This window comes from Brachyistius frenatus, unplaced genomic scaffold (genome assembly GCF_029030835.1).
Source record: "Brachyistius frenatus isolate BFR_SWC_R1_liver_20210118 unplaced genomic scaffold, ASM2903083v1 Contig_127, whole genome shotgun sequence".
NCBI lineage: Eukaryota > Metazoa > Chordata > Actinopteri > Embiotocidae > Brachyistius > Brachyistius frenatus.
The window spans coordinates 30,001-45,340 of NW_027210726.1; the positions used below are offsets into that span (position 1 = coordinate 30,001).

At 43.6% G+C, this 15,340-nt stretch overlaps 1 protein-coding gene across 1 annotated transcript in view; it reads right to left on the reverse strand.

Moving 5' to 3' along the window:
• The window catches only part of kdm6ba (lysine (K)-specific demethylase 6B, a), a 101,551-nt gene that overhangs the window by 28,645 nt on the left and 57,566 nt on the right, over nucleotides 1–15,340 (reverse strand). Inside the window, 1 exon segment of the mRNA XM_069714158.1 lies at nucleotides 1,684–1,743. The gene's annotated coding sequence lies outside the window, so the exon portion shown is untranslated.

Here is a 15,340-nt window from a genome sequence, read left to right on the forward strand (position 1 = left end):
TAAGCACTCCAGTCCTGCTTAATATGCTCGCTATCCCCAAAGTTATACACGGTGCAAAGTGAAGGAGATTAAAGAAGCTGGGAGGGCTCTTAAAGGAATACATTACATTTTCACGAGATTGTCTAAATGGTCAATTTTTACCTCAAAAAGTGAGAGCGTGGACATCAAACACGATCCATGTGTCCCCGCGCGGTGGACAATTTGCTTCAGCGCAACATGCTGCAACTGCACCACGCGTTGAGTTTCAGCAGGCAGCAAACAGTCGGCAGTGTTAAAATGAGCTCAGAACATAAAGAGGTTGACTTTGACGTGGACTTAGTTTGGAAGTTTTATGAGGAGGATTTGTAAAGTTGACGTGACATTGTGTAAAATAACGGAACCACTTTGAACTACATGGGACAACTGTGTCTATCAATGTAACTACTCAGACTGTTGGAGAGGGGAGTGTGAAAACAAGGTGGCATCAGTAAACACAAACGCTGGTTGAACCGTGTCGCCGCTGACGCACCGCATCGTCTGAAAAAGCGACGCCTTTGATCAAATCAAGTGGTAACCAACAGTGACGTCACTCATCAGTTTGTGAACGGACGTTATGGAGCATCAGGTGCCATCTTGCTAGTCCGGAGCGGTTTGGAGACAGAAGTGACCACATTTAGATTAGCTGGGGGGAGGGGAGGGGGGGGGGGGAGCGGTGCATCTGACTCGATCTGAATAGAAACCCGACGACACTACGCCCCGCCCACCGGTAATCATAACCTGACTGCACCACAGGCCTGTCAATCAAACAACACGCACCCACAAACACAGCTTTTTGAGGCTTATTTTCGAAGTAATGACGGGTTTATTTTCAGATGGACGGCTCGAAAACTAATAAGGAGTGGCTTTAGCTAGCAAAACCGAGATAACTCGTGGAGAAATTTTATTGACTTAGGATATTACGAGACTAGTTGAATGGGAGTCTATGGAGCCGACGGCTTTGTGGAGGCAACCCCTAGTGGCACTTGGTGGTGTTGCAGCTTAAAGCAGTCAGTAACGGGGCAACTAATGACTATTCTTTTATCTTTAACCAACCTGGTGTATATTTTCTTAACCATTAAACATTGAATCAATAAATGTTTTGAGTTATGTCCATCACAACTTATTTAAACTGCTTGTTCGGACCAATAGTCCAAATCTCAGAGAAAAATTGTTTACCAGCATAACAACCTAAGAAAAAAATAAAGTTTCTGTCCGAGGCTTCAACGAGGTCATTTTTGGGCTTTGTTTTGATGATTACAAACTAAACGAGCTGACCTGAAGGTTTGATACCTGACTCTGAATGAAGTCAGTTTCATTGTGAGAGGTTGTTAAAATAGAAGTGGTCCACTCACGCATGATTTCATAACCTAGTACCTTCTGCACTAATGAATGTGTGTAAAGTGCAATCTGTTCTCCTCCCACTGCTCTTACTCATTCTCTTTTGACACATCTCGCCCTGTTGCGCCACCTGTTTTATCTACATAAAAAGAGATTTCTCAGCCCTCGTGTATTATGCAACGAGGAGGAAATATATAGGGCCAAAGTGTGTAAATCGTAATTATGAAACTCTTCACTTCACTATCAGTAGTACTATGTTGTAGTTATGTGTGCTGTGTGTCTGTGACAAACAGAAACAACAGTAGTAAATAAGAAAGAGAGTCTTACCTGGCGGTCATAGGTAGTCCTCTCTCAGCAGCCACGGGCCACCATGACACCTCCCACCTCCTGAAACCATGACATGGAGGAACGAAGGTTAGTCTACAGGGCGATGGTCAACAATCAACAGTGAGGACCTGGACACGACTTCTGCTGCATTAATTCATCACCATTCACATTCAAAAAGTTTTTGAATACACATGAAAACATCATTGTCGTCACTGTATGACTTCAGTGTGAGACTAATGTGCGCTGCAGTGGCATGAAGGAGCGTTTTTATTTTTCAACTTTGGTCAAAACTAGGTCAAACACGTCTGACATTCCAGTGTGAGTTGAAGCAGTGGTCATCACTTTGTCAGTCAAAGGTCAACCCCTTGTTCTCCAGCACACGACAACCACAGCTCATTTTTTATTCCATTCACTGTTTCATTATTCGTGTGTGACGTTTGCTGACTGTTCTGTGGTCATGATGTTGATATGTCATTCGGTGTGGCTTATGAAAACACTGCGTGTGTGTGTGTGTCAGTCAAAATGCACACCAGGGCCTGGACCAGCACTGTGGCCATCTGTGCGTGTGCATGTGTGTGTGTGTGTGTGTGTGTGTGTTCCTCATGTGCCGCCTGTTCAGTGATTCACGGTGTCAGTGTTGGGCCACATGACTGAGAACAGGTGGCACTCTGGTGTAGCTCCCCACCCCCAACACACACCACACCCACACACACACACACACACACACACAGCACCTGCGATGTGCTCAAACACCAAACCAGACATGGCTGCACTCAAATGCACCACACACACTGCAGAAATGGGGAAAGAGGGTAAAATGAACTCTCATACACGCACACACACAGAATATGTCCTTTTAACTAACGGTTGTGGTTGACACTAGTAGCAAGCTAAAGGTAAGCACTCCTCTCCTTCTCCTCACATGTAATGCTTCCTAACATGTGTTGGACCTTAGCGTTCAACATTCATTTACTGCTATTTTACTGCTATTTTATTGCTTTTCTATTATTCTATTATTATCTTATTGCTTCTGTATGCTGCTGTAGCGAAAAAAATGTCCCCTCGGGGATTAATAAAGTAACTACCTAACCCTAACCTAACAGCAAAGTGAACGATGCACCAAACACATACTGAAATAGTAACTCAAGAGTTACTACATAAAGTAGTGAATATCAGTATTAATATCTTTCGTTTTTTTGCAGCTTCACTTTGTGATGTGTTACTACAACACCGGTTGTAGTAACACATCACAGGTTGAACAAGGGGCTCTCTCTTTCCTCTCATTTTTCCATTCTCCACCTCTCTTTCTTACCTGCAGGGCTGCAACATAAAACACGCCCACACATGGCGGCCTTCATATGTTTCCCTATTGAGCATGTACACACAGAACCGATGCAGTATACATTGCTTAAGGCAGCTTGTGTGTGTGTGTGTGTGTGTGTGTGTGTGTGTGTGTGTGTGTGTGTGTGTGTGTGTGTGTGTGTGTGTGTGTGTGTGTGTGTGTGTGTGTGTGTGTGTGTGTGTGTGTGTGTGTGACAGTTGTGTCAATATGAAGCAGAAATAGCTGGCTCAGCCTGCACTGATCTTGCAGCCGGGTGGTTAAAACCCCAAACCTTTGAACTCAAGGTCGAAGATCACACACCCCCTGAAGGGCCCACAGCTGGCCACACTGTAAAGGTGGAGCAGCTGTGAGTGTGTGGAGGTGGGTCAGGAAGAATGTGGGTGCTTTTGAAAGTAGTGCTACCTTAAAACAAGACATGCAAATGTGTGCGTGGGAGTTGGCTGAGTCACTACAAGGGTACTATATATTCTTTCATGACACAACAAATAAGTGTCCCAAGCTGTCACATAATCATTTGACCTTGACTGATATCAGGACTGCGGGGACAGATAGAAGAGGGGGGGGGGGAGAAAAAGTGATAAAGAGAGGAGAAAGTGTGGCAAGGCACGAGAGAAAAGAAAATGAACACACTTTTAAATAACATTTCAATTGAAACAGTGACAGATGAAGAGAGAATATGAGAGAAGTATTGAAAGGGGGAGTGAGAGACAGACAGACATAGAGAGTGGTGTTTATCTTTTGTCTGCAAAGGTTAACCAGTGGGAGCATCTCCCTTTGACATTAACCTGCCCACAGAGAGAGGCGGAGGGGTGGAGCAACAGAGAGACTGCTCAGGGGAGATGAAGTGGCAGAAAGGAACGGGAGGAGAAGATGGAGTTAAAAAAAATAAAAAAAAATAAAAAAAGGCCTTGAGTCCAGCAAAAGAGAAAAATAGGAGTAAAAACCAAGACAGGCAGAGGGAGATAAAGGCTGAGTGAAAACAGAGTAGAGCCGGTTTGACAGATAGGGGAGAGAAAAAGAGAATTCAGTGTTTGTACACTTGTCTCAGCTGACATTCAGGCTACATTCACACTGATACGTTTTTATTTTTGCCAAGTTTACACCAAATACACACATCCCTCCGATGTGTTAGAACCCCAAAAATGAAGACTTTTGAAAGCGCTGCTGGCCTCGTTTTATTTTGAAAAGTCGTGGATGGGTTTGCTTCCTGGTTGTATTTTATCAGTCATGACGTGTCCCTCCCTGATTTGTCATGTGACACTTTCCTTTCAGAAAAACTACATCAATCTTGACTGTAGTTAATTCAACATTGGTAACAGATTTAAACCCTGTATTTTAGTAATTTACTATTCGCGTGATTTGTGACGATTCCTGCATCCAGAGGCATTTTTAGCCCTACATGGAGCTCAGTTGTTGCACTATATTTCAGAACCCATCAGATTTTGTGACCTGCCATGAAAATGGTACCCATCAGTGTGGACGTAGCCTCCGACCAGAACGGTGTGTAAAAGCAAGAGGGTCAATCGGAGGCATGTCTCTCGAGGTGCAGTGACAAGACAAAAACATACAACACAGGAATCAGGTTAAGATAAATAATTTCAAGTGCTCATCAGATGCCAAAACACAACACAGTGCTTTATGATAAAAAAGCAGAAGGACTTTACCACTCAGAGAGGCCGTTTCCATTTGTCTATTTTAATCCAGACATCAGCTTTAGGCTGAGTGTTTCCACCTCGCATCAACATGCGTCCTGGGTGACCACCTGATATCAGATCTCACTTCCACCGCTGTTTATGCAAATGAACACGTCGGCTACGTCACGATGATATACAAGTAAATAAGCACAAGAACAGGAACCTGAACATCAGAACCCCAATGATTCGGGTCAGGTTAATTCATTGCTCCAGCGTGTCTCTGCTGCTGTGGATCAAAGGGGGCGGGGCCTCTAACAGCTGTGGGTCTGATGTGTGTCGGAAATTACAGGAGATAAACTACGAGACAAACAGATGTATGAGAAGAGGAGTTTAAGCCACAGGTAGGCTATTTAATGCGCTGTCTGTTATAAATATAGCGCTATGACGTATTTCACGTTTGTAAATGTCTGAAATCTGGCGTTTGTAAGTCTAATTCACAGCCTGAAAAATTCAGCTCCTTAGAGTAATTAATTATGAATTAATTATTGATCCACAGCGGTCTCTGCTGCGTCCTTCCCACTGCTGTGGATGATGTGCATCGGAAATAGCACGATATCCACTAAAAGAAAAAAGATAAACCCAGAGGAGGCTTTGGTGAAACAAGCGTCATGTGTGTTTTAAGTCACTAATCAGCTGCTTCATAACGCAAGTTTGCAGCCAAATTGAAACGGGGTCAGAGTTGGCATGGCAATTTGTAGTCAAATGACCATCATTTTCTCATTTAATTGCATTTCTTGTTAAAGGCAATTTGTTTGGCATTGTTGTTATTTCACCTTACATTTCTAAGACGATGAAGAGGCACACAAGACAAGGGAAAAGAGGGAAAATGATATGAAACAATGGTCCTCAGTGAACAAGCATCCCAAGAGCTCCACGATCGATCAATTATTCAAAGGCAACAAAATTAGGTCAACTGATGAAAAACCACCTTGAGAAAACAGCCAGTCAGGTCTGTGGGTAAACACACCTTTCCTCAGAAAACCTTTCAAACAAACTGTCAAAAGTGCTGTTGTCTAGGCAGCAACACATCTAGAATATAAACATCCTGTTTTACACCCCCAAAACACACACAAACATGTACTAAATATACATGCACATGTGATAGCATGCAAGGAAGTACACTCACTTTTGTCCAACTAATTCAAAGCCACGAGTGTTCACAATCACGCTTGCGTTTCTTTATAAAAAGCTCCCTGTCCTGCTGCTTTGCTGCCTGCTTTAGGCTACATATTGACTTTGCATATAATAAAACCAGCTTAGCACATTTAGCCCCTGGCAAACCCACTCATCACTCAGCATGCGTGAACCTGCATGGCGTGAGGAGACCAGCCATGCTTGGGCTGCTGCAGCCCTTAGTCACTGGTGATTCAGGAGGTCTCTTCAAGTCAGGGCAAACAGCCTCATACTTGCACGACATGCATAAAACAATGGGCTGCGGCAGAGTGGTGCCACATCAAAGGGTTGCCTTCCACTATTTCTGTCTGGATTTCCGTCTTCCTGTGTGTCTCTTGTTAATATGGCAATTTGATCTGCTCTGCTTATTGTTATGAGTTTTAAAGCAGCCAATAAGCACAGGTGAAATCCTTAAATTGAGCAGCCTGCTGGCAAATCCTATAAAACCCGAGTTGCATGCGCGCTTCAAGGAGCTAATCATGACTGAAATCTCTTGGAATGCTGTCACACCATATCCAGGACGTGCGTGAGGACGAAGTAGATAAGGACGTTTGTCACAGTGCTGTTGTTCCAGGTGTGGCTGGTTGCTCTCCTGCTCAGCTCCAAGCAGTCTGATTTACAGATTTAATAAACTGTACTGGAAAGCTTTTTTTTTGTCAGTCAATCAGTTGTTTTTAACACTTCATACGTTTCCACTGCTGTGTTCCAAATGACATACTTCTCTTAGTGCACAAACAAATAGTGCTCTTGCATGTTTGGACTCTTACTTGTGTGGTGCAGGAATTTAGACAGCGGTGTTGTTTCAAATCATACGCTGCTGTTGTGCACCGAACGGAAATAACCGCAGCATGTGAATACATCACCCGCCAAAATATCTGCAGTTTTAATTATTTAACCCAGAAACGAACTTTGTTTCTGTGCCCTCTGTTTAACACACTGATTCTTCTGTCCAGCAGCAGCGGCGCAAAAGCAACACTTTTGTCTGGTGTTCAGGAACATCTGCAGCTTTCTGGGACACCTTAATTGGAAATGTATTGGCATCAGTGGCCCCGCCCCTTCCTCTAGCCGAGATGGCGACTGTTTTTGGGGTGGAAAGTGTCCAGCGTTTCAGTCTTCTTTTTTGGACTGTTTTGAGTGCATCGTCCTGGTACTTGTAGTGCACTGCATGTTTGTACACAAGTACTCCATTTGGCACGCAGCATGTGTTTTGATCCACTCCAAAATATCCCTTCCAGTTTCCAAACCGAATTATTATGACTCATCTGTTTTTGCGTTCTCTGTCAGATTTGTTTCTATTTGTGAAGCTTGCTAATATATTCAAAGTCATGCAAGTCGAGCCAATTAAACCGGATTTAAACTGGGTGGAGGACATCTTTATTATGTGGCTGCACCAGAGAGGCAGCGAGTCTGTTTTCTGTCTCTAAACATGCATGTGTTTGGGAGGCCTGAGCTGGCAGAGCTACAGACAGTGAGGAGGAGTAACAGGTTGACTGTGGTTGGGGATGTTTGGCTCCGTGAACTTCTGCCACATGGCTCCAGTAAAAGGTCATAGTAAAAAAAAAACACAAGCCATCACACCCACTCTGACTCCTGCACACACACACACACACACACACACACACACACACACACACACACACACACACACACACACACACACACACACACACACACTCACGCATTGGTAGATTAAGTGACAGACAGACTTCCTCTCTCTTTGGGGACAAGCAGGAAAATGACACCCACGTAAAGAGGAGGTGGGTGACAGACAGACAGACAGACTCACTGACTGGAGGCTCACCACAGCACATAAGGCACGCACATGCGTGTGTGCACACACACACACAGCTTGTAAAAATCCAGAAGCAGTGAGCCCACAATGAGACAAACAAGAGGATGGAGAGACAGAGAGAGAGAGAGTGAGAAAGGACAAGAATGAACAGTTTGTAATAAATCGTGTCTAGACAGACGCTAATGAAAGCAGCCCGACTGTGACTGCTGCCAAAATTAAGACCTGTGAACAGTATGATTATGTGTGAGTGTGTATGTGAAAGATTTGTGTTTGTGAGATGTTTGCACAAGCACGTGTAAATTAGTATTTGATTAATATAACCCTTTTAACACTGTGGCATAGTTCCTTTCACCGTCTCATCTTTTTTGCCTCTCCCCCTGCATGAAAAAGACACACACACACACACACACACACACACACACACACACACACACACACACACACACACACACACACACACACACACACACACACACACCAGCTGAGCAGAGGGTCTCTCAGCTGTGGATAGTATTCAGAGCAGCAGCAGTTGAGCTGGCACATTGTTGTGATACTGATCCTCCAAAATAAAATATGACTTTGTCATCAAACCCTGAGTCAGCTTCAACCCAAACAACAGCATCTACCCGAGTCCAGAAACCAAACACGCGTACTTGAGATGTTAATGGCTAAACAGGAATGACACAGTGACGGATACTTGAATACTTCCTTTCTAGTTTCTCCTCCAGGTCAATCCGGCTTTACAGAGACCTTCAAGTTTTAGATGTTTTAAAGAATAAATCTTTACAGCAAACTTCAAAGAAACTCACTGAAAATGTTTGTGATCCGTTTAAACTCCTGGGAGAGCTTTACCTTATGGCTAAATCCAGGTTTGAATTCATCATTACATTGCTGTGTCTTTTTCAGACTGTCCTTTATTCGACTGCCAGCAAAGTCTATCTATAATGCACATCTGGCTGTGCAGCCTGTATACAGTGTCTCACATTAAAAGGTGGAATCCTGACTTTGTAAAGGCAGGGCAGTCACATGCCTGAAGAGTGCTGATCACTGAAAATTAGTTCATGCAACTTGCACTGCTGGTTAAATGTTGCCAGCAATGCAACTCCAATCTCTGAACACTGAGCTGAGTGCTGACACACTGCTGGTAGCTTAACAACAACAACAACAACAACATTAGAAAGAAGAGGAGCAGGCAGCTGCTGGCATGTCTGCTTCATACTCGGTCTGAGAAACATAGCTCCAGGCCTCCCATCAACATAAACACTTCAGAAAAGGAAGAAAGGAACATGATCCTTTCCTTGGAGATGATAAGAGGTGGGATTCTGATAATAAGTAACTGCAACAGCACTCCTCACCTCTAAAGGAACTGTGTGCCACAGTTGTAGAGTGGTCAGGCAAGTCCTGCCAAGCCCACATACCTGAGCAGAGGTGTTAAACTGTACTATCCAGTTGCACAAGGCCATTTAAGTTAACCGTCACATATCAAAGGCTGACTCAGGCCTTTATAATCACACTTCTGTGTGTGTGTGTGTTCACTCCGAGCCAAAATGATTTCATACCAATTAAATATAAAAGGCTGTAAATGTGTTATTTGCCAACAGATACACTGCAGGTTTAACAATGACAGTGTGTTTGTAAGATGAGGTATACCATGTGAAGTGTGTTTGCATAGGTTACTGTGTGTGTGTGTGTGTGTGTGTGTGTGTGTGTGTGTGTGTGTGTGTGTGTGTGTGTGTGTGTGTGTGTGTGTGTGTGTGTGTGTGTGTGTGTGTGTGTGTGTGTATAAAGTGTGTGAGTGAGTGAGAGTGTGTGTGACAAGAGCTGCATCTTCTGCATCTGCTCACAAAGATTTCTTTATCTGACACACATGATCCTCACATGGTGGCTCATACCATCCTCACAGGACCCCCCCCCCCACACACACACACACACACATGTACAAGCAAGCACTCAATCACTTTCACCAGCAGCTAAGCATACAGCCCCATAATGTATATATACAACTCCCCTCTTCCCCCGGCCTGTGTCTGTACTGCAGGTCTCTTCCTATAGGCTGCCTTCTTAAAGGGAAAGTATCCATGTCTGGGTATTTAAAGGGGAGGAAGGCTGCTTGGCTACTTTCCAGACATTGTGACCCAACACTTCCTGCAATGGGCAGGCGCCACTGTGCACACAGACATGCAGGAATTCATGCATGCACACAAGCACACACACACACACACACACACACACACACACACACACACACACACACACACACACACACACACACACACACACACACACACACACACACACACTCTCTCTCTCTCTCTCTCTCTCTCTCTCTCTCTCTCTCTCTCCAAGATCCATCTACTGCATGATCACACAGCAGTATCACACACATGTGTGAGACAGACACTACAGACAATAGGGGCTGTGTGTGTGTGTGTGTGTGTGTGTGTGTGTGTGTGTGTGTGTGTGTGTGTGTGTGTGTGTGTGTGTGTGTGTGTGTGTGTGTGTGTATACTGTAGGTGTAGGGAGCCTCAGCTCTTACACTGTGTAAAGTCAATCAAGGTGAAAATGCCATAACAGAGTCAACAGAAGACACATTTCTTGGTGTGGATGAGAAACATTTCAAGTCCTTACCATGTCCAACCAGATGACATTAAAAACAGTTTAACTCAGCTTTCTGACAATTGTGTACTTTTTGGCATGTGTTATTTTAATCTACACTAAAAAAAAAAATTGACAAAATGATTGTTGATTTTGCCGCATTATCACCACATTTTATTCCATTGGAAATCTGAATAGAAACAAATCATTTGATGATAATAAAATGAACATTTCCTCCCATTGGTGCATTGTGATATTGGTGATGTAGGATTTGAATTTCACTCGAGCGTTGCAGTGAAATATATGAGCTAAATCCCTGAAGTGAAAAAAAAAAAAAAAATCAAATAAAGAAAAATTGGTGGAGTGGGAGCCAGCTCTCCTGAGTCTTATAAAAGTGTGCTCCAATATCAGTGTAACATTTGCTGAGTGTGTTTTCATGAGCGTGCCATGATCATAATATTTCTCCACATTTAATCCCAGCATGAAAAATGTACTGCCAATATGAGTGCTGTCAAGATGAATTAAAGACTGAATATTTTAATGTATGTTTAGTATTGAATGTGTGTCTGTGTGATACTGTGTGAATATAACATGCAGTGGGAGGGACCTGAACATCTTTATACTGGGGCCGGATTTCCACCATTTGCCAAATCTGTCAGCATCACCATGGAAATAGTCTACCAATCGGGTTGTAATCATTGCTGTAATCCTCTTCCAGAGGAATTCAAGAGCAGGCAGCCTCATGAACACACACACACACACACACACACACACACACACACACACACACACACACACACACACACACACACACACACACACACACACACACACACACACACACACACACACTCAGGTTATGCTAATGCTGCATTTGATCCTTCCAAGTCTTGAATTGTGTCTTTGAGGTGTGAGCAGTGTGCAGTGTGTGTGTGTGTGTCTCTGTACTCATATTGAGTGTGTGCGTGCATGTGTGCCGTGACCATGTGTGGAGCATGTTTGTGTGTGTAAATGTGTGTCCTTGACCAGCTGCACAGGGCAGAGGAAATGAGGCGGAACTCAATCCGGTCCACACCTGTCTGTCTCCCTCTCTCTGGGGGAGGAGCCTAAGGCCCCCCACACACACACACACACACACACACACACACACACACACACACACACACACACACACACACACACACACACACACACACACACACACACACACACACACACCTTTAGTGTACACTGTTTGCATTCTGTATGAGCAGATAGATTATGCATGCAGAGAGAGAGAGAGAGAGAGAGAGAGAGAGAGAGAGAGAGAGAGCAGAGATGTGTGTTTATGCAGCACCATGGGGTGAGAGAGAGGGAGGGATATTAAAAGAGTGACACATTAAATATAGAGAAAGACAGGAGGACAGAGGCAGAGGAGGACACTCCTTCAGGAAAGAGCACAGAGAGGTGAGGGACAAGGTGAAGGGAGAGAATATGAAGAGATTGGGGATGACAGTCTGAACCACACAAGGACAGAGAGAGACACAGACAGAGGGAGACACAGAGAGAGAGACACAGAGAGAGAAACAGAAATGGAGAGAGGGAGACTGCTCTGGTATGGGAGGGTGAGGGGGGTTACTCTGGGACGCCAGAACCCAGTGACATGACACAGATGCACTGTGCTACTGTGCAGAGAGTGGAGGGGTAGGAGAGGAGGTGGGGGTGGACAGACAGGCGCTCACTGCCTCTGCAGTTTCTGTTCTGTGGAGAAGATGATAGGCGGCACAGTGTGCAGATGAAAACCTCTCTTTTCATGTTAAAGCAGCTACGTGCAACATTCATTTATAATTATAGAATTTTATAACATGACATGTTGCACAATATAATGTTGGTGCAAATCAAACTGGACAGCTGCAGCAAAATGCAGCTGGTTGACCCGAGTTCAAGGTGAGGAGATTTTTTTTATTTTTTATTTTTTAAAAAAAGCTCAAAACATATTTCTTTACATCAGCCTTTAACAAGCTACTCTTAAAGATCTCTTTCACTCACCTGCACTTAAACTACTGCACCTTTAAAATGCATATTGCTTTATTTCATATTTTAATTTTATGCATTTTATCTGTTCTTATGCATTTTATTTCTTTTCCATATTTTTAAATGTTCCTTTAGAGCTGTTTTTATGTGAAACACCATGTAATTTTCTTGCCGTGAAGCACTGAGCGGCGTTTCTTGTATGAAAGGTGCTATACAAATAAAGTTTATTATCATTATTATTGTTTAAGAAACTGAAAGGTCTCGCCTCTTGTAACACAACAACTGAGATTTTCAGGGACTGTTGGAAACATTTAACACATGACTGAAGCACAAATCATACTTAGTCTAGAAAAGTTATTCACAGGTATTCATATAACATAAGAGTTGTCATACACTCATATTCAGGAGTTGAAAGGTCTGATGTCACATGTGTACATACCTACATTTGCATTATTATGTGCAACACTACGAAGCAGTCAACATATTTTAAGACATTTCTCAAAACCAATGCTATTTTTACTTTTCAAATAGATTTAGTCTGTTTTACGTGTTTATTTCAATTCTTTAATTTTATTTTGGGATATTATTTCATTTCACTTCCTTTCTGTACTTGTACTTTGCCGCATACTTTAAAGCACCTTGCTTTTTTTTAAAGGAGCTCTACTCTGCATTATTGATTTTTTTTTTTGCTAGCAGATGTGACAGTCTTCATGATGTGTCACCAGTTGAGATTTTGACCAGGGAATGTGCTGGAGGGTGCTGACTGTACTGGTTAGTACATTCATCTTTGTGTCGTAGTTGCATACATGGCAAGAAGTCAAGGGAAAAATTACCGCCATGTTTATCCTCGTCGGCAAACAGAAAAACACTGGGGAGGGACGGGTTGCCAGAAGAAACAACATTCATCAACATCTCTGTGGCAGGAAGCAACAGGGTGTATAGGAAATGTAGTCTTAATGATAGTAATAGAAATTCTGTGAGACAGAAGCTGCCAATCATCTCCACCATTTGTCTAGTTAGTTTATAGTAATTATATCCACGTATTGTAATTTGACCATGATGTTGAAGAATGCCACATGCAGCCGTTTTAATGCAGAGCTGATTCAGATGCAGCATATAGAGAATTATGTATGCTGTCTCGTCTGCTCAGTATCACCCACCCACCCACACACACACACACACACACACACACACACACACACACACACACACACACACACACACACACACAATCTGATTTCCAAGTTGCATGCAGAGGACCTTGCAGCTCGAGAACGTGCCTCCACCCACCCACACAATCACGTGCAGTCTTTTTTTTTTTTTCCCACCACAGAATGCCAAACATACATGTCAAACACATACATATATTCACATGCTGCCTGCCAACATATAATAGCAGAGCTCTCCATCCATCACTTCACCCTCTTCCCCGATTCGTCTCATCCCCTGCTGCACACCTGCCAGGCCTACAGCAAGGTCACACACCTCAATTACCCTGCGCACACACACACACACACACACACACACACACACACACACACACACACACACACACACACACACACACACACACACACACACACACACACACACAGAGCGAGATAGGGAGTGTGATGGGGAGGGAAGATAAGAAAGGAGGGGGCGAGAGCAGATTTCACGCTATCCTGAGCACTGGCTAGCATGCACCAGTGTTTCTGACATTTTATTTATGATGTGCAATGTTCAGAGCCTGCTCCCTCTTCTTTATCTCCCTCTTTGTGCCTCTGGTTCAGACTAACACAAACGCATTACCCTTTGATGAATAGCTTTATCAACCGGCCTCATGAATAGCAACAAATTACAGTGCGTGAAGTGTACTGTGTAAAAACAAAAACAGAAGAAACGAAGCTTTTACCTTCGCTGATTTTAACACCACGAAGAATGTCAACGACTAGCAATTTGAAGAGACAGTAATTTTAATTAAAATCAGAGTCAACACAGTTTTAAGTGTCATGTTCGGATCGCAATATTCACAAAACACTTCGCAGTATTTTTTTTTTTTATCAACTGCCTGCAGCAGTGTAACATGAGCAGCCGCTAAGAGACGTAATAATCAGCACTAATAGTCTGGATATCAGGCCGCACCATCGACACTAATGTACCTTACAAATAACACCATGAATCCCAAAGTGTCTAATAGCCATATTAATGCACTAGCGGTGAATGTGATCCTCCTATTAGGGCTTTTTGTATCTGCAGGCAGACTGCTGTTCACCCATGCAGCCACGGGAGGTAGCCAGCTGTGTTCACACTGTGGGCTAATACAGCTGCCATATGGCAACAGCACACACAGTTCCCGAAAACTGCAAACACACCACCTCGAACATGCTACGCTTCACGTCCAGCGATAGAAAGCTCCAGTTTGATTGGAGACTTCATAAAGGAATCAGAGCATGAAACTGATGGGAGCGAACAGACAGGAGAATTTCTGTGAGAATATTTTTGGAGCGGTGGGCAGTGTGAAGGTGGAGGACTTCGGTTTGGCCTCTAACACCATTTAGGAGTGCAACACGCATATTGACATATATTAAAGCCACCGACACTTTGGCCGTCAGCCGACGAGAGTAGTTTTTAATTTCTCTTATTAAAGAGCCCTCAACTCCCAAAGACACTTGAACGCATCAAATTGGGATTTTCTTTGCCTCCGCACGCATTTAGTGTGATAGTTTATTTCTTTATGCAACTTTTCTGTGTTCAGCGGGTTGAGTTTAGAAGGACGAAGAGGGACAATACTCAGTGTTGACCATCTGACAGAGGAGACTCGCACTCAGTGAAGCTTGTAATTCTATACATCAGTGATAGAAATCCTGTGGGATGGACTCAGCCTGTCTCCTGCCCTCCATCCACCCTGCCCCACCCAACCCTCCTAAACACACACACACACACACACACACACACACACACACACACACACACACACGATCCACTCCATGTCAGCAGTGCAGTACAGTATAGACAGCATGTGTTTCCAGATATCTAACACTGGTCAAACAAAGGAAACAGAGAAAA